Source organism: Polypterus senegalus, chromosome 3, assembly GCF_016835505.1.
Source record: "Polypterus senegalus isolate Bchr_013 chromosome 3, ASM1683550v1, whole genome shotgun sequence".
Classification (NCBI taxonomy): Eukaryota; Metazoa; Chordata; class Cladistia; order Polypteriformes; family Polypteridae; genus Polypterus; species Polypterus senegalus.
The window spans coordinates 198,529,057-198,555,787 of record NC_053156.1 but is presented as its reverse complement, the minus strand read 5'-3'; the positions used below and the strand labels follow the sequence as shown (position 1 = coordinate 198,555,787).

The following is a 26,731-nucleotide window of genomic DNA, read 5'->3' as shown; positions in this document are numbered from 1 at the left end:
TGGCGCACTGAGTTTGCACGGCGCTTTGGTGACTTTGAAGAACAAAAAGTCCGTCTACATGCGGCTCGAACCTTGTGCATGTTTGGTAGCACATATCTGTGTGAGAAGCTCTTCTCAGTGATAAAGACTAACAAAACAGCACACAGGAGTCGCCTCACTGATGAGCACCTGCAATCCATCCTGAGAATCTCCACAACACAGAACCTCACACCAAACAGAAACGAACTTGTTGCCAAAAAAAGATGCCAGGCGTCCAGCTCTAAAATGACATATGAGCAAAGACAACTGAATGATTTGATTTGTTATTGCTGAAAGGAACACATTTTATTTATATTTCCAGGTTTTGTTATGCAGCATGTTCATATTTGAATTTGTATAATTTTGACAGGATATATTTTTATGGAGAGCAAAATCTTTTGGGATATTTAAAATCTAAGTTTATTTTTATATAAAATTACATAAGAGTAAAGAAATTTGAATGTTTGTTCTTTTAATGTTTACTTTATTTCTAACTTGTATAATTTAGACAGGATATATTTTTATGGAGAGCAAAATATTATAAGTTGTTTAAGGTTTGAGTTGATTTATTCACGAATAATATTCCTGTCTGTTTTTACCATTCCTACCAAAGATATTTCTGTCGACTAAATAAAAATTCCTTCTATTTAAAATTTAAATAGAACTTGAACAAATACGATAGTTCATAATATCCACGCAGACTTGCGTAAGAGCGGAGTTATCCGTTTTAACAAGCAGCGTATTGCACTGATCTGAAATAGCTGTGTGTGTATATATGTAGATATGTATGTATATGTATATATATGTTTATATATGTGTGTGTGTATGTATATATATATGTATGTATTTTTGTGTATATGTGTGTGTGTGTATGTATGTATGTGTGTATGTATATGTATGTGTATATATGTAGATATATATATGTATGTATATATGTGTATATGTATAGATATGTATATATATATGTTTATGTGTGTGTGTGTAAATATATATATATGACAACAACACTCATCACTCACAACAGTGACAAAACAATTACATTGACAATCATGTTACGTTATTTTCAAAATGTTTCCTTTTCTTTTTCATTGCTTCTTTAACACACTACTTCTCCGCTGCGAAGCGCGGGTATTTTGCTAGTTATATATATAGATAATAGGATACACTATATGGCAGATGTGGAGGTTTAATCAAGTGGTTATGGTCTATATGGAGTCTGCATGTTCTCCCTCAGTCTGCCTCGGTTTTCCTTCACATATTCTTAAATTCTGATGTAGACACTCTTTACGATGTATTTGTTCTCTTGTAATAAAATGTACAAAATTATTTGTATTCTATAATACACTATTCCCACATATTGCTTGAGTGGAGTGGTGGCTCTGAGGCTAAGGATCTGCGCTGGTATCCCGAAGGTTGCCAATTCGAATCCCCATCACTGCCAAAAGAGATCCTACTCTGCTGGGCCCTTGAGCAAGGCCCTTAACCTTCAATTGCTCCAGGGGTGCTGTACAATGGCTACAAGGGGTATGCAAAACTAAAATTTCTAATATGAGAAATTGTATAAGGCGAAATAAAGAACAAAAAAAAAAGTAACATGAAAACCACATAGCAAGAGTATATTAGAGTATATTGCTTAATCATCAAAAAGCCACAGCTTAATCCATTTTCAAACCCACTTAAACACTTCAGTCTGGTTAGTGAGGAAGCCTATTCCAATAGCTTTGGGCGCAAGGCAGAAACCAGCAATGGAGAGGCCATAACTTTGTAATTCAGATGCAACATAATGCAACAACTCTTTTGGTGAGTATCTAGTTGGTATGACCACCTAATGGGCAAGTGTGCATTCATATGAGAAACAGTTTTCACTTTGATGTTGTGGTGTCTTTAGATTCACTTTACAGGTATGAGAATTAACTTAGTTGTAGGAGATGCAGAACCTGCACATGCACTAATTTTACACAATTTTTTTTTTCTTCTATGCATTTTTAGTTTATAGACGACATCCAGACAGCAATGGTCTGGGAGATAGTTTTGTGATTTATATGAAAATCATAATATACATCCTGGGTGATCTGGTGGTTTAACACAATTTTGCCATTTTATTTTGATTTGCGTAATGCTGCCCTGGATATGCACACATTTCCCACTGCAAACGGCAAAGATACAGTAATGTGGAATGAGGTTGGTTCAGTTTGCAGGGATGACCTTGGTAATTTTAACCCTGGAATAAATGCACATGACTTTACTATTGAAGCAAAGCAAGGTGATCAGCTTTGGGAAATACAAATAAAGGCACTGAACTGGAGATGAGAGGTGAGAACAATGCTTGCATACTGGAATTTAAAAAACAAAGAAGCTCAATTACACAGACGATTTTAACTGCATTTTAAACTGTGACTTGGACTACTTTCATACTTTATTGCCACAGCACCTCAAACTGGTTAAGAACAGCTGTCGTTGACAATGCTTGAGGGTGATCTTCTCACATTGTAATCTCTCTTGGTCTGCAGGCAAACATTGCAAAGAGCAATTCTGTATAGCATGATTGATTACTGAGGTTGGTACAAAGATGGTAGGAGGTAGAGGGGCGATTAACTTCCTAAACTAGTGCAGTCCATACTTTTTCAGAGGATTCCAAAACAGACACTGTGTGGCTAAACAGCAGTGTCTGAAAACTTTATAAATATGTGGATAAGTTAACCCACTGTAAAGAAAAAAAATGGGTAAACCACCACTAGATGTCTGTTTGCTCTAATGGTTTATCCAGTACCTTATAAGACACTACGTTGTTACTGCTACATTATCAATAAGGTCATGGGGTAGACTGGGGAATTTATTCACAGACCTTTGGATAATAGACCATAGTATATGTAGGGCCTCTCTGCATGCAGTGAAGGATAGGCATTACTTGTACCCGCAAGTGTACTTGGCCGATTAGGCATGCATTGGTACTAAGGGGTACAAGGAAATTAAAGTTCACTAAAGAGAGGTCCGAGACATTCTTGAAACCCAAAGTAGTTGCTTGGAGAGACACAAGATTGTCCTCAGAATCATTACTACTTTGGGGAAAGCTGTGTCAATGGCTTGAATGGAATGTTGGTAATGCGGCTAGGGTGTGGAGAGAACAGAAAAGCGGATTAAAAAGATACTTTTGTGCTTTTTAAGCCATTGCATTGTTTAGTAGGCAAAAATGAAAAACCGCCACACCAGAAAGGCATTCTAAACCGTGTAGCCATAAGGATAAGGCACCAGGCAGCATTTAATTAATTTATACCTCTGCGTTTTCCAATGGGTCGTCCCTCCTTTTGTTGTTTATGTTAAAAAATAATTTTGGATGAATCTTAGGATTTTGGCTAACTTTGGTCTGAGATAGGGACCAAATATACTATGCAATATACTATTCTAAATCTGTTAATTACATTTTTACACATGTTTTGAAAAGCTTTGCAATTAATGGTTAAGCCATTTTCACATTTTTGATAAAAACAATCAGCTAGAGTTTGAATATTATACAGTATATAAAAGATTTCAAAGAACAATATATAATATAATACACTGTATACGAACACTGTACCAGAATCCAAACTTTAAAAATTCAGTGGGTAGAAAGTATTGTTAATACCTCACTTAGCTTACACCCAGGTTCTCAATTCTCAACTTGACCATTTTGTGCTTAAAACCAGGATATCTGATATGTTACAAATCTGGATAGTCTGTCATTTCCAGTGATTGATTTGAACACTTGAATGTGAAGCTCAAAGCTGGGACTATCTCAGATCACATTAGTTAATTATATAGTATATTGAGGGCTAGATAGTGTGTTTCAGCTCAGAAGTTACCTCTAGATGCAGTCGATGAAACTGTTTTCTTTTTCTGATAAGTACAGTAAATCATTAGAAGTAAATTAAAATGATCTTAGATGTGTGCGATTGGCGTTCTGTGTAGTTAATATTGTTACTGTTCAGGCACTAGTATGCAGACTGTGTGTATAAGGCCTAGTTTATTCAAAGAATCTACGATCCTGACATAGCCACATATATTATGTGCATATTATGAAGTGATAAAAAGCTGCTGTACATACCAATACGGGCATATACAGTTAAAATGGCAGAAGTGGGTATTAGCATGAATGAATAACAACAGGAGCTTGCGATAGACAATGGTGATGAAAGCTGTGCTCAAGTTTAGAATTAAATATATAATAATGTAAGTGTAATTATTAGATGTGTCCTCCATACTATATAAACCCCATAAACACCTGTCAACAATTGGGCCCCCAAGCTTGTCGAGTGATGCTAGGTTCCCTCTCCAAACTGTTTTCTAGTTAGATGAAAATTAATAGCTGTGCATAAGGCCAATTGTATCACTTACTGTGGCAAGGTCTCCTGAGCTAGTAATGCAATTGTGGCTGCTGGCTGCATACCAATGGGCAACTCAGGCAGGAGTAGCATGATGGAGGACATTTTGAAAAGAAAAAAAAAATGAAAGAAAGCATACATGAAAATACATCTGTCATCCATGCCCCACTCACCTCATACACACCCCTTCAGCCAGAGGCACAAAGACACTGAGAAAAGGAAAGAAATTGCTTTTCGATGAGACGGGCATCTTTAATTCAGTCAGTAGGCTGTGTGTAGAGTTCAGAGCCTCCCGCTCAGGTTAATACATTCCACCATGACCCAAGGAAAAAGGAGAGAGACATTCTCACATACTAATGGCTTTTATTGGCTTAAATGAGGTGCTGAGTTTTAAAAAAAAAAATTCTCTAGGCTCATTTATCAGGGAAAGAAATTGCAACTGAAGATAAAAGAAAGAAAGGGACAAAGCGAAGTGTGATCACCACTGGGGCACTGGTAGAAGAAAGCAAGCATGGAATCAAAAATTCTTAGACATATTTTTTGCACACTAGCATATACTCCTATAAACTGGCACACAATTTCAAAAGCGCCCATATATCTACAAACCAACACACAGTATAAACACATAGATGGACATATACCCATGTTGATAATAAGTTGCATAGGCACACCATCTTGCTTTCCATAAATCTCATCAGTAAAATCAAAAAATAGGTTTTATAAGGTCATTATTGTCATGTATGCAGAATTCATGGCCACTCGCCAGCATTACGATTAATAACTACCATACCTCAAAACTTCTGTTTCCCTTATTTTAAACAACTACCTGACCTCAAAACCTCTGCAATACCAGGGAATACAATATATAACTTGTCTAACCAAATACCAAATAAACATTTGTGAGTTTTAATGTTCATAATCACATACTGCATAAATGCGCAGGTTTGCACCACTATTCAGGTAGTGTAATGTGGCTCTGGTGCTCAATTTACTTTCTAAATCTGTTCTAAACTAAACTTCGGAGAAGATGACAGCTCACAGCAAACTACAATTTTTACCTTCAATTGCTTAGAAAATAAAAAGGTATTTTTATAACGAGTTCATATCTTTCAAGGCAATTTTTTTCTGTTAATGGCAAAAGGCGGCCACAATATGTTGTGCAGTACATAAATGACATAAACAAACACACTGTAAAGAGACTACTGTATAACAGCTTGTACAAAAAATAAAGTTTAATCAAATGTGACAATTTAAATGTACTCCTTATATATAGTTGACATAAATTCATCAAGTGATAATAAACTATAAAATAAAGCGTGCACTCCATTGCACAAACTCTTGCAACGCTGCTGGAGTTCTGTGCTCATCAATATGTAAGGTGTTGTGCAAATGCACCATCATCCAAAACACGTCCAGCCAGCAGGTGTTCCGCAGTAGAAACAAACCAAACCCAGGAACGTGATACTGGATTTAGCTTAATACAGTGACCTCCCAGTTACATGATCTTATTCTGCTCAAATAAAACATGGTGTATTCAGAGTGCTAATGCCCTTCCAGATAATTTGGAACAATTTTGAAAAACACTGGTTTGCCTCTCTTTGGAAAATGTGTTGTATCAATAACCCAGTGAATTACTTCTAAAGATATTGGGGGGAAAAGACTGCTTTGAATTCAGTATGTGTTCCCATAAAATGGTCACTCGGTATATGATAATAATGTCTTAACTCAGATCCCAGTGCAGTGTATTATCCTTAATTATTATTATTATTTTTTGTAACATCTCCCTGTGTCAGAAGAATGCAAAAATAATGACCATTCTGTCTCTGAGTGGCACAAAGGTACAGGTAGGAACATTCAGCTTATAAGTAAAAGAAAGTGAAGAAAAAAGAATTCATTTCACTTTTATTCAAAACAAATGGTATTCTTAATAAACTGCCCTAGCTCTAGTACAGCACAAATGATCAGAGTTCCAGATGTTGTAATTTGCTAATACATGTGCTATCTGTCACAAGAGGCAATTCACCTAATTGGCACTATTAGTTTTTATGGTCCCATTCTTATTACCAGAATGTGTGACAAAACACTAGAGCCACTGTCAAGTCTACAGCTGCTGTGCATAAGTTACATCAGAGACTCTAAAGGCCCAGATGTTCATTTCTTGTAAACCAACTGTGAAGCACTAATAATTAAATGGAAAGCACTTATACTTTACCTTTAATACAGTATTATGTATTATAAATTTTGTGACGGACGGCTGTGGCCCTTTCCAGGCTGGGTGGCCAATGTACCGGAAGGAACACAGAAGTGGACGGCACCTCAGATTCCTATAGGGCTCCTTGGGAGTTACAGTTTGGCACAGCCCTGTTAGGTTACATGGAGGCTTCCACCACACCTGGGAGTACTTCCAGATAATGCTGATGAGCCACCTGAAATGCTCCCAGGTGCAGTATAAAAGGAGCCACCTTACTTTAGTTGAGGATCCAGAGTCGTGAAGAGGAGGAGAATGATGATGAGGATAAGGATGAGGAGGAGGATGATGATGATGATGATGATGATGCTTGCCAGTGGTGGTGGAAAGGAGAGGACAAAGAAAGACAAAAGAAAGGAACAGAAAAGAAAGTGTTGTGTGCTGTTTATGGTACAATGCTATAGGGAGAATGAAAGAAAAGCATTTCCCCTAGAAATCAAAAATTGTGTGTTGCAAAGACTTGTTCCTTGAGTCAGTCTGTGTCGCAGTTGGATGACTGGAGCGACATGACAGACAGACAGACAGACAGACAGACAGACAGACAGACAGACAGACAGACAGACAGAATAGTTCTCAAAGTGCATTTGAACTTAATTTCCAGGCAACATAGTAGTTTGGAATTTGTTGGTGTTACATACATGTACATAAAAACATCAATACAATAGACATCACATGCAATACACGACAACAGCACAACTTTATATACAGCAGTAATTACAATATATTGCACAAAACACGAATATGTAAAACAATATATTAAAGTAGAATTGCACTCCTGCTCAGTAATATATCAAGTTGCAAAACAAGCATATTTGATTGGATGGAGAAGTTTACAAATCAAGAAAAGACTAAGATGAATCAGATTGTGTCTACATATTTCAACCTTGTTGGTTTGTACGCTCTGGTTTCATCAACCATCTTGATGATGCGAGTGTAATGCTCAGTTAAATGAAAGCTTTAAACTGACTTGGTATGCATTATAGTAAGATTGTCAAACTGTGTGTTTGCGTGTATGCCCAATGACATTGACACCCCTTCAACCACTTGTTATCCAGTGCGGTCCAAATTTCCTGCGACTCTATAAAGGAATCAGTATGCTCAGAAAATGAATCAACTAATTGATAAAAATAGGCTAAGGAGCTGTTGATATGATGCAAATTTATTTTTAAAAAAATCACAGAAATTTTACAATTTTAAAAAGATCTAAATGAATATTCATACCTAACCAAATGTATTTATTTTGTAAAGAAGCTGTTCTGTTTCCCATGGATATATTCATTCCGAAAGCCAATTGTATATGACAATACAGTTGTTATGCTTTTATGCAAATACAGTTAAATCAGTCAAGCAATTTGAAGCTAGGAATAATTTCAAACTAAAGTGCACTTTTCAGCATAAGTTCAGATCGTCATTTATGCCTATCAATTGGCACTTTGTTGTACTTGTTGGCAACCACGCACACTCTTCTCAATCAAGATTTTGTTTTTTTCCAAAATGTCAATTTCGTTAATCAACATTCCAAAGCATATGAGGTGTTGTACAGAATTAATGTAAATACAGTAAAGAACTTTTGTCTTTAAGCAATGTAGTTGAATACAAATTTTAGTGACAGGCAAGTTCTGAGCAGTTATTCTGATATGTGAACACAAGTATAGCATACATAGAAAGTAAGGATGGTTTAATCTCTACAACAATGGAATACAGTACTATAAACTGTCATTTAAATAATATCACACTTATAATTCCATGCAATGGCTGAACAAGTCTAAGTTCATGACTGGAGAATCTAGGTAAATATGTAAGATAGATAGTGAGTCTAATATAAGTCATCCTTTTTATATACAGCAAGTGGCACGTCTTCCCTTTATCACGTCTTTACCATAAAAGTAACTAATTCACAGTCAGCAAAGTTTCTATAGTACTTTTTACATGATTTTATCCATTTTGATTGTACATGCTTTGACTGTTCTGTACATATCTTTTTTAGAGCAGATTTTAACTTTCCCTTTTATTGTTAATTTTGGGAAAATGTTTGAATTTTCTGATTAACAGAAAATATTTATCTGCCTGACTCTCCTACTTTGATCTATCTTCAGACAAAGCCATCATCTTTTTATGCCCCTAGAAATCTGCTGTGCATGCAAACAATCAAGACAATGTACAAATTGTCAACTATGGATGAGAAAGTGACATGAAATCCTGGGTTCTGATGGTTTTAGTTTGAAATGGTTTTAACGCTACAGAACATAATCTCATTACAGAGAAAGTTATGGATGGATTATAAACAGTTCAATGTCCCTGCATTGTTCTGAGAGGATGGTGATCTGACTACTTAAATACAGACAGATTGAGCACAGATGTACTGTAAATTCACACTTATTATCCAGTCCTGCTTCATGCATGGGGTCATCCCCTAACGACCAAGTCTCTTTAATCGTATACCATGTTAACATGGGATTACCAACCTTATAATATTAATTTAATAGTGACAAAGAGAAAAAAGTGCTACCCAGCCATCTGATTCCCCACTTTCCGTTGCTTATGTTGACTAATTCGCTTTACATTTTTTCGGTTTTGGGGGATATGGTATTAACAAATAGTAGCTTTAGCTTAGCATAAGAATAACATTCATTCTGATAGCTAAAAAAAGGAAGCTTTTTGAACACAGTCACTATTTTACTGGAAAGTACTGACCGTTTAAAGTGAGAACACCTCCGTGAATCCTTCACCTAATAAGCAGTGAGTCATGTGCAAATCAGAGACCATCTCAAAGACTATTCAACTTTGTGACATTAATCATATGTCCACCCGTACTCTCCTTTTGATTAAACGGGGAGATCAAGTAAGGGTTCATTCACCTCCACTTTTAATTTGAGGAAGACACTAAGCCAATCTGATTAAGGGGCACATTTCATTTTTCCACGGTCCACTTGAGTATTTTATGAATTCAGAGCTATAATGAGTTCAGTGTGTTCTAGTGTAGCATTTCAACTTTGAGCTGTGTTAAAAACTTTTTGATATTTTAAGGTCTTATTTAGTTACACAAAAACAGGAAGGTTGTCCATGTGGCATCTCTGTATAACTGGAAAAACTGCAAGGAACTGAAATATTTAAAAAGTGATGTATTATTTTTTTAAATAAAAAATACAAAGTGCAAAAAAAAAAGACAAAATAAAAACTACATCCCCTCTGAGCCTTCCTATGCAACTAGTTGTTTCTGTCCATCATCTGTGGATGCTGATTTACTTGCCAACCTTGTTTTCTCTCTGACTACTGTAGCCTCCTCTTTCTGCAGGTGAGCCTTTGCCCCAAATTCTTCTCCTAACTGTGTCTCTACCACGATACCACTTTATATCCATTCAAAAGATTCACTTCCAGCCAACCATTTTTAAGGTAACTGCAACCACTTTACTGACTACTGCAATGCCAGCCTTGAGCCCCACATAGTTGCTCCTCAATGGGCAAAAGGGCTGACTTGCTGGCAAAACAGCCTCACTTCTTTAGCCAGGAACATCCTATTACCACCTAAAAAGGACAAAATAACAGTTTTCTCAGACCTCACTGTTAAAAATCAATAAAGTCTGAATTCATATGGCTTGTCCTATGTTGCCAGGAGGTATTTGACCCCTTTCTAGTGTCCCTTGGATTCCTTTTGTCTGAAAGTATAAAATTAGAAAAGCTTGGTAGTATTCACAGGGAATTTCTCCAGCTTCTTCAAACTTCAAATTAAAGAAGAAACTATCCTTGAATCTACAGGTATGAGTGCCAATAGTCCTGTACAGTATACAGCATGACTGGGATCTTTAATTATACTGTTTTCCTTTTATAAAGTAGAAAATATGAACACAATGCAGCAGGGTGTGAATGGTAATACACATATTGTATAAGATATACAGGTACTACACTTTTCGTTTTTTTCTTGAGTTGTCCCAATAACGTACTTCCCAGACAGTTAGCATAGCTGCAGCCTTTCTTCCCACATTAACATACTTTATTTTTTACATTTTTTTCCTTAGTGACCAGATGGACGCTGCCCCTGCCCATACAACATAAACACCAGCTAGGCAACCTTTCAGAGCTTCCTAGCAGTTTTTGTTTGATAGAATCTTTAACGCTACGTGTTACAATTTAGTGTTTCTTTGATATATTTTTTACAAACTTCTTGGTTTAGGTAACTATAAAGTCAGCCATAGAGAACTGTCTAAAAAAGAAGCATACTCACTGAGAGCCCAACTTCAGGGACACTTCAAAAAAATAAAAAGGCAGAAAGAGAAAAGGAAGAGATTTTCATTATATGTGCTTTGGACCTGGTGATGAAAATGGCTAATGATATGTGTAGTGCTAGCCTGGCTGCAGGCACTGCTCAAACCAATTTCAAGCTGATTTTCATTATATTTGCTGCTAAGGGAAAGTCAATTCCATTTGTGACGGCCTGACTTTAATGCTCTAATTTGCCATTTTTGTATTTCTATTTGAAATGCTACACAAATTAATTCAAAAGTGGCCTGTAAAGCAATAAACAATAGAAAAGGCTCCATTAATATTGTTTACTATGGCATCTTCCTTATGCCTTTTCTACTGTAATGCAAGTCACACCACACTGGGTGTTAGGGGAGCTTCCTGGCTCTGCTGTCTTCTGAGGGCATTTTGACATATTAAACAAAAAAGTCCATTTGGCTCTCTGGTAGAAATACTCACAACCTCATTTCTTACTTTTGAATTGTTTTTTTTTTTTTTTTTAATTGTTTTACTCTTTATTTTTATGCCTAGTGTTCAATAAGGTGCGATTTAAAGAAAATACAGGGGCAGGATTTTCACACAGCACCACAGCTTACCTCTTTATCTATTCTGCCTTAAGATAGGATAATGCTGACCCAAAACACAACTACTGCAGATGATAAAAGCACAGAAAAACAAAGCCAAAAACAGGATTAATAATACAATATGAAAAGTTATATTAAACAAAAAAAAAAAAAAACTGTAAATTAACTAAAGAAAACTAGAGTCAGGGTTAACTGTAACATTGTAAACATATTTTTGACAAAATAAAACATTTCCAGGAAATTCTTTCAATGCTCAACAGTGAAGAGAGCTCAAATGAGATCGAGCTAATGAAATAAGGACCCACCCTCACCATCTTTCAATGTTACAGAGTCCTGCCCAGTAATAGCTCACTCACCAAGATGCTTCATGTAATATCAACAAGGCAGGTCCTGCTCCGAAAAAAGTGTAGAATTAGAGATTAAAAGCAAATGAAAACTTGGGTGGAAAGTATACCTCTTATTTGTGCATATTAGAGATTTCAAATGTATCAATATGCCTAATCTGGGATCTACCCTAAAGTTTCCCCTCATTGTTACACTGATGTTTACAGTGGCAGTAATACTGCAATAAACAAGACTAACACGCTGGTTGTCCATTTCTTTTTAACAGCTTTTGTGTGTCCTTTTACAAATTACATTATCGTTCTAATCCGCAGAATCTGGTGAAAAGGGCTGTCGTTATCTAATGATGATTAAGACTGCAGAAGAAGCAGCCATGGAGAATTATGCATTGCATCTAAGGCAGTATCAACAGACTAAGATAGTTGCCCACATATGAGGACCTCATTGTGGGATTTGGATGGTGAAGTTTTCAGAAATTATCTGGGCTGAAGTATAAAGTGAACAAAGATGGAAGGTGAGAGTTCCCCCCATGACATGATGCAGAATTCCACCCTGAACTTCCTCATTCACAGAGAATCCTGATGTGAACCTCAGGACAGTGCTAAAAGGTGACCCAAACTGAATGCATGTGAACAGTTAAGGAGGTTTCTTAGATTAAAGGAAGATGGATAGCTTTAGAATAAAAACTTCTCACACTGCCTTAGATCAGGGGTTCTCAAAGTTGGTCTTGGGGGCCCACTGTGGCTTTAGGTTTTTGCTTCAACCAGATTCATAATCAGTGACAACTGTTAACACTGACCTCGGTTAATTAGCTGGTATTTTCTTTTTTTTCCTCTTCTCTTATTCTACATTAAGAAAGCACAGCAGCATGATATTTACATTTATTATAAGTCATTTAGAAATATTTCCATTTTTGCTATAGATTTAAATGCTTACTAACTTTTGTTGCGATAGATAGATAGATAGATAGATAGATAGATAGATAGATAGATAGATAGATAGATAGATAGATAGATAGATAGATACTTTATTAATCCCAAGGGGAAATTCACATAATCCAGCAGCAGTATACTGATACAAAAAACACTATTAAATCAAATAGTAATAAAAATGCATGTAAAAGCAGACAATAACTTTATGTAATGTTAGCATTTACTCCCCCTAGTGGAACTGAAGAGTCGCATAGTGTGGGGGAGGAATGATCTCCTCAGTCTGTCACTGAAGCTACTCCTCTGCCTGGACATGACACTGTTCAGTGGATGCAGTGGATTCTTCATGATTGACAGGAGTTTGCTTAGTGCCCGTCGCTCTGCCACAGATGTTAAACTGTCCAACTTTACTCCTACAATAGAGCCTGCCTTCTTAACAAGTTTATCCAGGTGTGAGGCGTCTTTCATATTTATGCTGCCTCCCCAGAACACCACCGCATAGAAGAGGGCACTCGCCACAGCCGTCTGGTAGAACATCTGCAGCATCTTATTGCAGATGTTGAAGGATGCCAACCTTCTAAGAAAGTATAGTCGGCTCTGACCTTTCTAACACAGAGCATCAGTATTGACAGCATTTTGCCCCTTCTCTGTGCAGTTTTTCCCATGTGTTTGTATCTTAATAATGACAATTAAAAATGAACAGAGCAGACACCCAGGCAAACAACACTGAATCATGAAATCATGAAAGACTGCAACTACTTTAGTGTCAGAACCACTAATTAGAAAACAATGGATTAATTAAACAATTAGAACACCTGGAAAAATAGAATGAATATCATGATGAAAATATTATTCCCATATAATTGCTTAGCATATATATATTTTTTTTAATCACACTTAGTTTTCTAATTGCTATATTGTTCCCAAAACACAGAATCTGGGAAATAACAGTAAATAAATTAGCCTAGGATTCCAATTAAAAACAGAAGCTGGTTAGAACAAAAACCCGCAGTTACAGGGGGACCGACATTGAGAACCCCTGCCTTAGATCAAAATATAAACATATTGAAGGCCAAAACCTTTGCTGTTTGTAATGTTTTACACTTTTTTTATTTAGTTACTTTGTATTGTTTACAGTCTAGCCAACACTGTAGGTGAACTGTGACAGTCAATATATTTAGTTTGTTAACTTGTATTTAACAAAGTCAATCTTTCAACAATTTTAGCCAATAATAGTCTAGGTTGAGTTTGGAATCATGAGTATAGAGATGAAGCAATTGACCCAGACTATTGCTCACAGAATATATTTTTGATTTTATAATGTTTGAAAATTGACATTATAAATATCTATTTTAAATTGTTGCGCAGATACTATATTTAGTGAATGTCATGTTATTGCACAAGCGGAGGTGTGTATCTAGAGATTACCAAGCTGTAGGGCAGCCAGCATAAATACTGTCATTGAAAGCCGATTAACATTCTTTTCTTATTTTTTCATCATCTCCCTGAAACTAGTAGCAAAGCTCTTGGCCCTTGGGCTTAATACCACTGTAAATTACACTTATGGATTTTGTAATAGAACTGAAGTTGGTTAAAATAGTTAAAGGAATTAAAACAAGAATAGTACAAATAAACAAAAAGCTGACGTTTATGTAAGTTCAACTGAAAAAAAAACAGCCATTCTAGTTCAAATACAACTGGCATCCACATTGCTTCCAGAGTCAAATGAAGTCTTTATACTGTAGATTTAAGCTTTTTGTGAATCAAATATTACCTAATGTTTACTTCTGTGTCAGTTATTACAGTCAAATCCTTTGCAGGAGGATGAGCACTTGCCAAAACTGAACAGGGCAGAGGACAGTTTCACCAGGAACCTGAGAGACGACAACATTGTCACTCAGTGTGCACAAGCCAAAGCATTTAAAAGAATAAGTGAACTATTAGAGGAATGTAGGAAAGATTTCAGACTCTCTGAAATCTCCCAAGAGCAGGTTTGGAAGCCCACCTTTAGCACAGGATCAAGGGGAGGGTAGAGAAAATGGAAACACAGGCAACAGGAAAAATCCAGCATCTTGGAAAAAGCAAAAGGAGAATGTGTGGTAAGAATAGAATGCCTTACTGTGGTACTGGGAGCTGGGATAGTGGGAAAGTCATTATATTAGAGCCAATACTTAGGGTAAAGACTTGGATAGATAGTCCAGGGGGCTGTTTTGTTTTATCATGTCTTTAATTACCTTGTACTGCATCTGAGGTATTTCTTTCTATATGTGACTGGTATAACATAAAGAAGGCAATTAATTTGATGACTTCAAATTTCTTGGCATTGTGATATGACATGGGATGATATGGTTTGTAGCAGCCTACTACAAAAGGATATGATTGAATCACATCATTTTAGCATTTAGACACCCAGAACTTTTCTTGAGGCTCTTTGTTTTCATTGGGAAGCTACTGAGCTCCTCTGTTTAATTGCCTGGAAATCCTTGCTGTAGTATGAGGCTTGTCCCAAATTAACCATTGGTAGTTGTTCTCCAAGTTGCTGAGGGGTAGCACAATGGAACTCTGTGGGTTCTCCAATGATAACTATCTATCCTTCTTCAAAAGGACAGCAGTTATCCCGCTATCTAAGAAAATAAGGGTAAACTCCCTTAACGATTAAAGACAAATGGCACTTGCGCCAGCCATGATAAAGTGCTTTGAGAGACTGGTGGTGTGACACATTAAACAGAATATTCCAGATAGTCATGATCAACTCCAGTTTACATATCGTCACAACCGGTTCACAGAGAACGCCATACCCCCTCTATTTCATACCACCCTGGACAATACAAACTGATATGCCAGAGCCCCGTTTATAGATTGCAGCTCAACACTGTTGTACCATCAAAGCTGACCACCAAACTTAGCACCAACCACTACTGGAATTTGGACTTCTTAATCAACAGACTTTATCATTTGTGGATTTGTAACGTCACATTTCCAATTCTGATACTTAACACAGGTATGCAAGAGGGTAGTGTGCTGAGCCCCCTTCTGCACTTGTATTTTACCTCTAAATGTGTGGCCAGACACAGCTCCAAATCCATCATTAATTTGTTGATAACACCACGATCACACGCCTGATTACCCAAATATCAATAATAATGAGACACCTTAAGTATAGGTCTACCTCCTGACTCACTGGTGTCAGGACAACAATCTCACTCCTATGTCTACTTATTTTTATTGTACTATGTACACATTAAAATAACCTTGACATGACATAGGTTTCTTTGGGTCCACATACAACAGTTGGGTCTGCTGTGTCTATAATCAAACACTGCCGATGTTCTACCCTGTTGGGATATCAATGAGTCCTCATTTCCAAGATTCTAATGATATACTTGTACAGAGCTAATGGAAAGAACACCCCTTAGTGATATATACTGCAATTCTTCCTTCCTTAGCCTGAGAGAACCCATTATTTTCTTCTTTCAGTGCTCTTCCCAATTTATTATCCAGAGCAGCTTTAGAGGTTCAGATAACAACCTTGGTTAACCTCACAATGCAATACCAGATTGAGGTCATTTATTTATATCCAAAGAAAAGGTAAACCAGAAATTAAAAAACAGATAAGTAAATAAAAATGATTAAAATCATCTGGCATTTATGTTAACCTGTTATTAATAAAGTTTTGCAGAAAATATTTTTTCAATTTAATTGATTTAGTATAAACAGTAATGCTTTTACAGGAAGAATAAAAAAAAACAATAGAAGAATAAGAGCTGCTAAGATTACCTATTGTCATCATTCAGCTTTTTCACTGTCCCTAAATGTAACATTATAGTACATTTTATTAATCGTGGTAGTGTGGGAATGATGCATACAGGTAATTCTGATAATGCAGGGTGACAAAGTCATATGAGATAGCAATTTTCAGATTACTATTTAGTATCAAGCATGATATGCTGCAACTTGTGTGTTAAAAACAAAAAATGGAAAAATTAAATAGAATCCTAGGAATAAAAAAAATTCAGGGCATATTTAAGACTGGACGATGTGAGGAATTGATGCCCTGTCCAGTTGTGCAGCCGTGAATTGAATTATGTGGATATTTTATAATACAGGGGTCAAACAGTTGTTTCTTTGGTAATACATGAAGTAACCCCATTTTCTCAGTGTTGAGTTAATATGGATTTACGTTGAAAGACTGCATTACTAAAATTATTTTCAGCTTGTGGCTGTAATAGTTCTATATATTGGTTGGTGACATCATAGCGTAACCCTCAGATTAAATGAGAGTTTATAAGCATGTATTTTAACAGAAGACAAATCATCCAAATATATTTTTTTTAATTTTCAGTCCTTAAACTGGAAACCTTGTCTACTAGGACACCCAGTGAATAAACACCAGGAAACTTTCACTTCCATCATCAAGTCCTTCCATGAAAACCCTAAATACAAAGAGGACTGTTTGATTTATGTTAGGTAGATTGCCCAGAGGGGACTGGGTGGTCTCTTGGTCTGGAATCCCTACAGATTTTATTTTTTTTCTCCAGCTTTTGGAGGTTTTTTTTGTTTTTTCTGTCCACCCTGGCCATCGGACCTTACTTATTCTATGTTAATTAATGTTGGCTTATGTTTATTTTTTATTGTGTCTTCTATTTTTCTATTCTTCATTTTGTAAAGCACTTTGAGCTACATTTTTTTGTATGAAAATGTGCTATATAAATAAACGTTGATTGATTGATTTCAGTATTCACTCCCTTGTAAGTTTTCACATTGTATTATGCAACACTGAAACACAATGAATACCCCCTTCAAGTAACTAATGACTTGCTTATGACAGCAGACTCAGGGAAAACCAGTACATTAATTCTATTTGACATTTGTGCATCATCTGATCTTCTGCTGTCCAGAATGGAGAACATTGTGGGCATCTCTAGCAATAGTTAATTAGTCTTGGTAACAGCAGGTCCAGCTCTGTACCAGTCTGTCCTCTACTGTCTGGTATCTACATGCTTCCCCTTAGCTACAGTATATTGTTCATAGCTTTGGACTGGGTTGTAATTTATATGCAGATGATACTCAGATCTATTGAAGTTTTCAAACTGAAAGTTTAGCAGAGATTCCTCAGCTTACAACTTGCATCAGTGAAATTAAAACCTGGATGGAATATAGTCAGTCAGTCATTATCCAACCTGCTATATCCTAAAATAGGGTCATGGGGTTCTGCTGGAGCCAATCCCAGCCAACATAGGGTGCAAGGCAGGAACAAATCCTGGGCAGGGCACCAGCCCACTGCAGCGATACCAATGCGCTACCCGGATCTAATATAACTCTTCAAAATTAAACTAACAAAACTGGAGCCATGCTAATTGGAACTAAAGTTCAGCTCAAGAACATGAGCTCCTTCTCAATCACCCTTGCTGATGTTATTATCAGATCTTCTTTTGTTAGGTATCTTGGTGTCATTTTTAATTCCTCACTTATTCTATCCATATTCATTACATTAAGAAAATTTTACTTCCATCTTTGTAACACATCCCATGTTCACTCATTCTCTCTTGTTGTGTCCTAAACTAACTTGTATTTTATTGGTAACAAAGCCTTCAGCTCTACAGCAACCAGGATTTTGGAATGACCTCCCTAAATTACTGAGCTCCGCTGACTCAGTTCATTCTTGTTGAAGAATAATTTCAGGGTAACATAGCATTCATCGTTAAGAAATAGCATAAAGGGTTAATAAATGTCAGAAGTGAGATAAAGATCAAGTGAACAACAAAATGTACACTGAAATATAAGAATTGGTTTAGGAAAAATACTGAGATGGTCAAGTAAATAAAGCATGTACCAGAAGAAAGGTTGATGTAATATACAAAATGTACTGAAGGATAACTAAGAGATGACTAAGAATAATCAGCAGCTGTCCGATAAAAGAGAATGGGTAGTTGTTATATGCATAGAAATTTGAAGGGTGGTGGCTCATCTCAAAAGGTATAAGAACCACCAGATTATAATATAATAGACTAATTTTATATAAATCTTCTGAGTGTACAGTAAACCAACGATCCAACCAGAATAAAATATATGCATTAATTGACGCTGTATGTAAATTCAACAGTTTATAAAATGAACCTCTATTCTTTGTTTCTCTGACCATTCTGACCAGGCTGTAACAGACTGCTTTTTGATGAATGCTCCCTCCAAGGCATTTTCCTGAGAAGTAATTAAAGGACACAATGAACAGCTTTTCTCCTGCCTGATAACTGAATTGTCCTGTTAGAGGATGTTTCTTTTTATAATAAGATGTTAAATTTCGACTACATTCTTAAAAAAAAAAAAAAAAACAACCTAAAACTCATTTGTTCAGGTATTTTACTTACCTTGACTTTCAAACAATTCTTTCAGTTTACCCTATCTGCCCAGATGCCTGGGAAAATTTGTCTTTATACAACAAATGATGTTATTTGGTGAGGGTTTTCTTGTAGTATTTGTATTTTATTCTGGTTTATTGTTGCTTGTTCTGTATCAAAGCTTTGTATATCCTGTATTTGTCTATATGTAGCATTTTACGCATATATTTGCATCCAATGTTGCTTGTATATTTTTGTTTTTTTTTTAATTTCTGTGAAATGTCTTGGGAAAGGTACTATGTAAATGAAACATGCATTATTACTATTACTATAAATATTAATTTAATTTGTTGTTGGATAATGATAAACACCAAATGACTCTTTAAATTTAAAGCAACAACCTATCTTGGCAAAATGCTCTAAATTAACAACAACTATAAAACACAAAATAAGTGATCACATAAGTATTCAAGTATTCATAAGTATTCAAATCAGTATTTACTAGATGCAGCTTTGGCTGCCATTACAACCTTGAGTTTAGATCATTTTGTAGAGATCTGTTTTCACAGTGATATTAAGGTGTCTTTTCTATTGATCTGTGTCAAAAAAGCCAAGCTAAATCTGTTGTGATTCATTGTTGTTTAACAATAGAATATGAGCACTTAACAAGGAGGAATATTTTTATAAGCTCTGTATAAAGTCTCAGCTACATACAGTGCAAAATTTAGAACAGAGCATCCATCCCCACACTGGAAAAAGTCAATTTTCAATGAAAAGGAACCTCACGTCACTGTAATTTCCATTTTTTGTGTTATTTTTTATTTTTCTCCATTTCAACAACTCCAAGGGCGGCGCAGTGGCGCAGTGTTAGCACTGCTGCCTCGCAGTAAGGAGACCAGGGTTTGCTTCCCAGGTCCTCCCTGCGTGGAGTTTGCATGTTCTCCCCGTGTCTGCATGGGTTTCCTCCCACAGTCTGAAGACATGCAGGTTGGGTGCATTGGCGATCTTAAATTGTGCTTGGTGTGTATGTGGGCTGGTGCCCTGCCAGGGATTTGTTCCTGCCTTGCGCCCTGTGTTGGCTGGGATTGGCTCCAGCAGACTCCCCGTGACCCTGTGTTAGGATATAGTGGGTTGGACAATGACTGACTGACTGACTGACCAACTCTAAATGAACACTGGCCATTCTCCATTTACAATTTCTCACAAGCACCTCAAGTTTCAGGAAAACCTGTTATGGATATAGACACCAGAAGTTTTCAAGTGTGGTATGAAAGGCTAAGTCAACTACAACTTGCCAAACTCTACTTTCAGATTTTTGCTTTATTCTGTGTCTGCCTACTTATACAAAGTAATTTATTCAGAAAATGAAAACAGCAATCCAAACATCTGCTTTAAAAGAAAGATTCACTAGACTCTGCAAGCAAAAGCCATATTTGAAGCACACCCGATAATTACTTGAAATTACTCAAATTCCTTGATTTCATGCCCTCCAAAACCTTCAGCCTACAAACAATAACAGATCTCTTACATGAGTGTTTGGGTGCAATCACTGTATATTTTTCACCTATGTAACTAAATAAAGAAGTTAGCTTATGGGTCATCTGTGTCCTGATAAGGTCAGATACAATGCTCCCTACACTTCAAGAAACCATGAGCTGTAATGCTGAAGTGTTGACTGATTGATGCATACCAACTGCTCTTAAGTACATATTTTTTTCTCCTTTTCATTTTACTTTTTGATATGGAGACAGCTTTACAATTATAAGTTTTTGAGTAAGGATTCAATTCTGTAGACACTTGTCAAGTGCTGTAGCACTGATTATCCAGAAATGATCTGCAATCTTAGTCTTCTTTAAAATTCAGATTTTTTAAATAATTTGCTTCTGCTGAGTTGAACTATAAAACACTGAAAGCCAAATTAAAAAAAAAGAAGTTGTAGTCTGATAAGATTTTATCTTACCTTCAATCAATCAAAGCACTATTTTATATAGCTCCTTTCTCAGTGGACCCCATCCAAAAAAACTCTACAGTACTGTTCCCTATAGACACTTCATGTAGCTTTTAAACAATGACTCAGTGTCAAACTGAGAATTACTTTGAGAGTTTCCCAGTCTGGCTTCTTAACCACTAGGCCACTGCACATGGAAATCCATTAAACAAAGCCCTTGAAGTGAAGGTCTCTGTGAAAGGTTTCATCTCGGACAGAACCCAAAAAGAAGATAATCTACCCTTCTCACTCATTTAAAACATACTATTATCATTCTCAGTGAGGAGATTGCAGGACACACAGAGGCATCTTCCTGTTTCTAACAGAACATTCTACTTAATCCAGATAAAGGTCAAAAGGGACTTCAGTCCATACCTCTAAAAGGGACTTCAGTCTATACCTCTAGCACAACAGGCACAAGACAAGAACCAATACTAGACCAGGCACTTGTCCATCAAGAGATTTATTAATGCACACACCCACTGGGCCAATTTAGAAGTGCCCCAACATGGATGCATGAAAACCACCACCCAGAAAACTACTGGGATGGAAGAAGAACTTTGAATGCAGGATCAATGAGGTAGCAGCACTATGCAGCGGTCCATTTTCCTTTTGTTTGTCATATGGCTAATAACTTATTAGGTTTAGAGGAAAACATAAGTAGTTTTTACACTTTCTCATGAAGTATTATTATTACTTAGATGATATTTTTTTGTATATAGTGCCCATAAATGTATTTATTCACCCCTTGAAACTTTGCACATTTTATTGTTAAACAACATTGAATCACAGTGGATTTAATTTAGCTTTTTGATACAGACCAATAAAAAGACCCTTGTATGCAGTGGTGTTTTTTGATATGGGCGACATGGGCCGTTGCCCAGGGCGGCATCGTGGTGGGGGCGGCATCTTGGGTATCGGCAAAGATTATTATTATTTTTTTTGTGCACGCCCATGCTGCCCCGACATCATTCCAGCGCATTTTTGGGATTGCATGGGCACCGATCAGTTTTCTATTGCCCATTTGCAGGGATTAATAACCCTCAATTCGCGAGGTGCGCCTGCTGCTTGCAGCACGGGGGGTTGTGTGCAGTGTGGGATTCTCTGGCTGGCTGGCGCAGCATCTAATAACCAGCTCACAAAATAAAACAAAAAAAAAAACAAACACAAAATCACCAGACATTATAATATAGATTTATAATATGCACCAATGTGTTTTCTAAATTCACTCACACCCATATATGCGGGAAGTGAGCGCGAGGGCCCTCTGTGCGCCTGCTTGCTGCTGCTGCTGGGCTGAAGTCTCACACACAACCTGTCGAGGGGGTGGGGGGGTGGTCGGGGTGCTTCCAAATAAAGCACATTTCATTCATAGTATTGTCAATCCAAGCCTATTATGTCAGAATTAATTTTTCCTGGGTTGTGCGAAATTGCAGAAATCGTTAGATGGGTGCTCCTTGCGTGAGCAGCATAGAGCAGAATACAGCAAACAGGAAGAATAAATCCTTCTGTGTGAAGCTGACTCCAGCTCAATGCCTGTGCTCTCTCTATTCTTTATCACAGGTCAGTAAATTCGCCATAATTTGAGTGCACATTACAGGCTTTAAAACGGTAAAATATTGTCAATGAGATTTTGAACATGTTGATAAAATGATTTGAGTTAAGAGTTTTTTTGTATGGATATATATGTTTGCATGCTAACTTACTAATGCAAGTGACTCGCGTAGTGTATAGTGGAAGGCAGGGAAAGTTAACCTAAAATAATAAACTGACTGCAGCTCTGAGAGACAAGGTTTATGCAGTTGTTAGTGCCCTGGTGAACTGATGACTGGAGATGGTACTAAAGTGAAAATTCTTTACACTATAACAAAATATTTTGGTGCTGTATAAATGTAAAATTTGATTTTGTCTCTGTTAGACATTTCCAATAGTTTGTTTTATTGCACTGTATTTTTTCATTGTTTTTTAAAACGTGGGTGATTGTATGGGGTAGGTGCAGGGGGTGTTCACCCAGGGCACCAAACAGGTTAGGGCCGCCCCTGCTTGTATATAAAAATTTAAATAAATATTTGCAAAGTTAATTACAAATATAATACACTAAATACTTGATTGCAGAATTAGTCACCCTTTCAAGCCAGATGCACAATTGGCAGCCATGACAGCCTTGAGTCTGTATGCACAGGTTGCTGCTAGCTTAGCACGTCTGAACGCTGACATTTTTTCTAGTTCTTCTTCAGAAGATCCCACTAGCAGAAGGGTCTTGAATAAGCAGCCTTTTTCAGGTCCAGGTACAAATTCCCAATTGGATTGAGATCTGGACTCTGACTAGACCAGGGGTCCTCAATCACGGTCCTGGAGAGCCGCAGTGACTGCAGGTTTTTGCTCCAACCCAGTTGCTTAATAAAAAGCACTTATTGCTAAAGTAACACTTCTGCTTCACTTTAGTGATTTTGAGCCCTTATTGCTTAATTTTGTCTTAAACAGCTATTTTAATTGCTCCTTATTATCAATAACAAGCAAATGACAAGAGAGAGCAGCATTTCTCCATTTAGCTTATTTAAATTTACACCTGTGTGTATTTATCTGCACTATTGGGTTTAATTAAATACTTGGAAGAAAAATGAAGAGAAAAAAGTGAAGGACTGAGAATTACTCATCCATTTTAGCCTTCAAATCATTTGCATGATAGAAAGGGAAAGAAAATCTAGGATATGAGAATGACCTGAGATAGCAGAGTTAATTTAATTTCATAGCTTGTTAGTGCTTTATTGGCAAGAATTGCTTTCTAATTAAGCAACCAGGTCAGAACAAAAACCTGCAGCCACTGCGGCTCTCCAGGACTGGGATTGAGGACCCCTGGACTAGGCCATTCTTATATATTAACATTGGTGTGTAAAGCCATTCAAGTGTAACTTTGGCTTCATTCTTGGGGTTCACTGTCTTGCCAGAAAACAGATCTTCTCCCAATGTTTTCTTGCAGACTACCTTAGTTTTTCCTCCAGGAGTTCCCTGTATTTCACTGTATTTAATTTTATCTTTTCTTTTCACAACACTTCCAGAGATGCTGCAGAGATGCACAATGCAGCCACCTCAATAGTTTACAGTGGGGATGGTGCGTTTTTAATAATTTGCAGTATTCAAACAAGGAATTTAGTCTGATGACTAAATTGCTCGTTTTTGGTCTCAGCAGACCATATAACCTTCTTCATCTGACTTCAGTCATCCATGTGCCTTCTGGAAAACTCTAGCTAAGATGTCATGTATATTTTTTTAACAGTGACTGTCTTTTTGCCACTTTCCTATAAAGCTGTGACTGGTGAAACACCTGGTCAACAGTGGTTGTATGCAATTTTAGCCACTGTCTTGTAACTCCTTCAGATTTATCATAGGTCTCTTGGTGACCCCCTCATTATATCTCTTCCTGTGTGATCACTCAGTTTTAGTGTGTGTGTTACTCTAGGAATATTTACATCTGTGCCATACTCAGTCGATTTAACTGGACTCCAAAAGGATATTCAATGACTTTGATATTTTCTCCTCTTTAGCCCAACTTGAGCTTTTCAATCAGCTTTTCACAGAGTTGCTGGGACAGTTTTGTTTTTCTTCATTTTGTAGGTTAGGTCCCCATACTGACTCTAAACAGATTATTAGCCTTTTAGATCAGATGGATTTATACTACAGTCAAATGAAACCCCAGATACGTTCACCAGATTTGAAATATACACTAAAAAATTTGAAAGAAGCATTTTTTGTGAATTTTGAGTTCAAAGCAAACCTTTACCATTAAATGTTTAAAGTGCATATCAAGGTTTGTATGTAGAATGTAGTAACTTTTCCTATTTCATATTTTGAACTCAGCACCTTTAGTTTCTGATTTAGGGGTGATATCCCCAAGGCCACCTCAGCTGTGTGACAGAAGGTGCGAGTCTCTACTCTCATCATTAACATCTTAAATTGAACAAATTACGAGTACAGAAATCCATGCCAAATTCATGCAGTTACAGGTGAATTGACTCATTTATTAATTTTTCAAGTTTAGGCCAAAAATGTTAGATCAAATACTTCATTGTATAACAAGCTCAGGTTCTGGATCTCTGAGCAACCTCATGTGGTGGCGGACAGTCTGAGAGGGCAGGAATAACTGGAGAAGCTGGCTACAATACATCCTGTGAGCAGCATGTAAGGGGGTTGCAGACACACTTCATTCAGATGTGTCAGAAGCCAATCAGCTAGGAAGCATTACCACCAGCGAGACCCTGGACTTGGGTTGGATCACAGAGAGCCGGGGGACTAGTGTCGGATGCGGAATGCCACTGAACCAAGATGTGGCGGAGCTGGGCAGTGTGCATAAAGGGACAAAAGGGACAAAAGGGACAAGTAATTGAACATATGAGCAGTGGGCAGAAACAGGACTGAAGATACCAACATTCTTTTTTAAGGCCACCCATCAGCAATCAGAGTTAAGAGACTAATTCTATTCCTCCATCTCCTGCACCCCCCAGGTCGCTACAATATTTTTAGCTAAATAAAGTAGAATTGTATTTCTTTTTTTAAATAGAATTTCCTTTGAAGAGAACTAAAATGTGAAAAATAAACTTTAGGTGTTGCATGTAGTGTATTGTTTGGCAAATTCACCCCTTTTGCAGTACTTAAATTAGAAATGTGTAGAAAATCTTCTGCTGGCCACATTAGATTTTTTTAGTTTTACACTGTTGGGTTGGTGTATTACATTATTTCAGATATCCAAGATGGCAGTTGACGTCACAATGTTGTGGTTATGTGGTGTAAGCAGCCATTGTTCTATATTATAAAAGCCTGCCTGGAGTAGTGCTACAATCATCAGCTCTTTTAAATTATTATTTTGATTGTTTTTCTATATGCACCTATGCATTTTGCACATCATTTTTCATTGAGACATGCTATTTGTTTTATTTTTGGTTTACTTTTTACAGACTAATGGATGCTTATGTATTTTTCTCACATATCTACACAAACAGGAGAGTCTAACAGATTTCACCCTGTGTTTTGTGTAATTCAGCTCCTCTTCTCTGGCTACCTACAGGTTCTGTCAGTTTGATTTTTTTTATCATAGAATTGTTTTCCTTTGTTTTCTTATTGATTAAAAAAGTACTGTCAACTCAGCAGGCAATATCATTATTTTTTTCTTTTGTTTTCTATTTTCTGATGTTCACTGGTTGTGACACTAACTTTGATCCTTACTATCAGAACAAACTAGTCAGCACACAAGTTCCAGAACTCAATCATGTCATCAGAAATTGCTGAAGATTAAATGTCTCTTAATCTGAAACGTCTAATAAAAACTATTTCCCTGTTTCTGTACATCACACAAGCTACATTCAAATGGATAATTTCTATACAGACAAATATAAGCAGTGATCAGTCTTTGTAGGAGTGTCTTGACCTACTAAAATCTCAAATGTTCACATCAAATCAGAAATAATTCTAGAGCAACATCTAGGAATGTGTAGGCCTGTCTCACTTTGGCTAGTCAACGTTCCTGGCAAATGAGGTTCATTGTTGCAATAAGGTGAAAACTACAGCTTACTAATAACATGTGAATGTACAACTAAAGTTGACAAAAACACTTTTGAATGATCCTCAAGTACCTTAGAATAATTCTGTTTTGATAGATTGTAACAAACAGATTTGTTGAAAACAGAGTATCATTGT

General features: G+C 36.7%; 1 protein-coding gene across 1 annotated transcript in view; it reads right to left on the bottom strand.

The window, feature by feature from the left end:
- LOC120525770 (MAM domain-containing glycosylphosphatidylinositol anchor protein 1) overlaps window positions 1–26,731 on the bottom strand; it is a 1,080,913-nt gene that overhangs the window by 824,787 nt on the left and 229,395 nt on the right. The gene's annotated exons all lie outside the window — the stretch shown is intronic.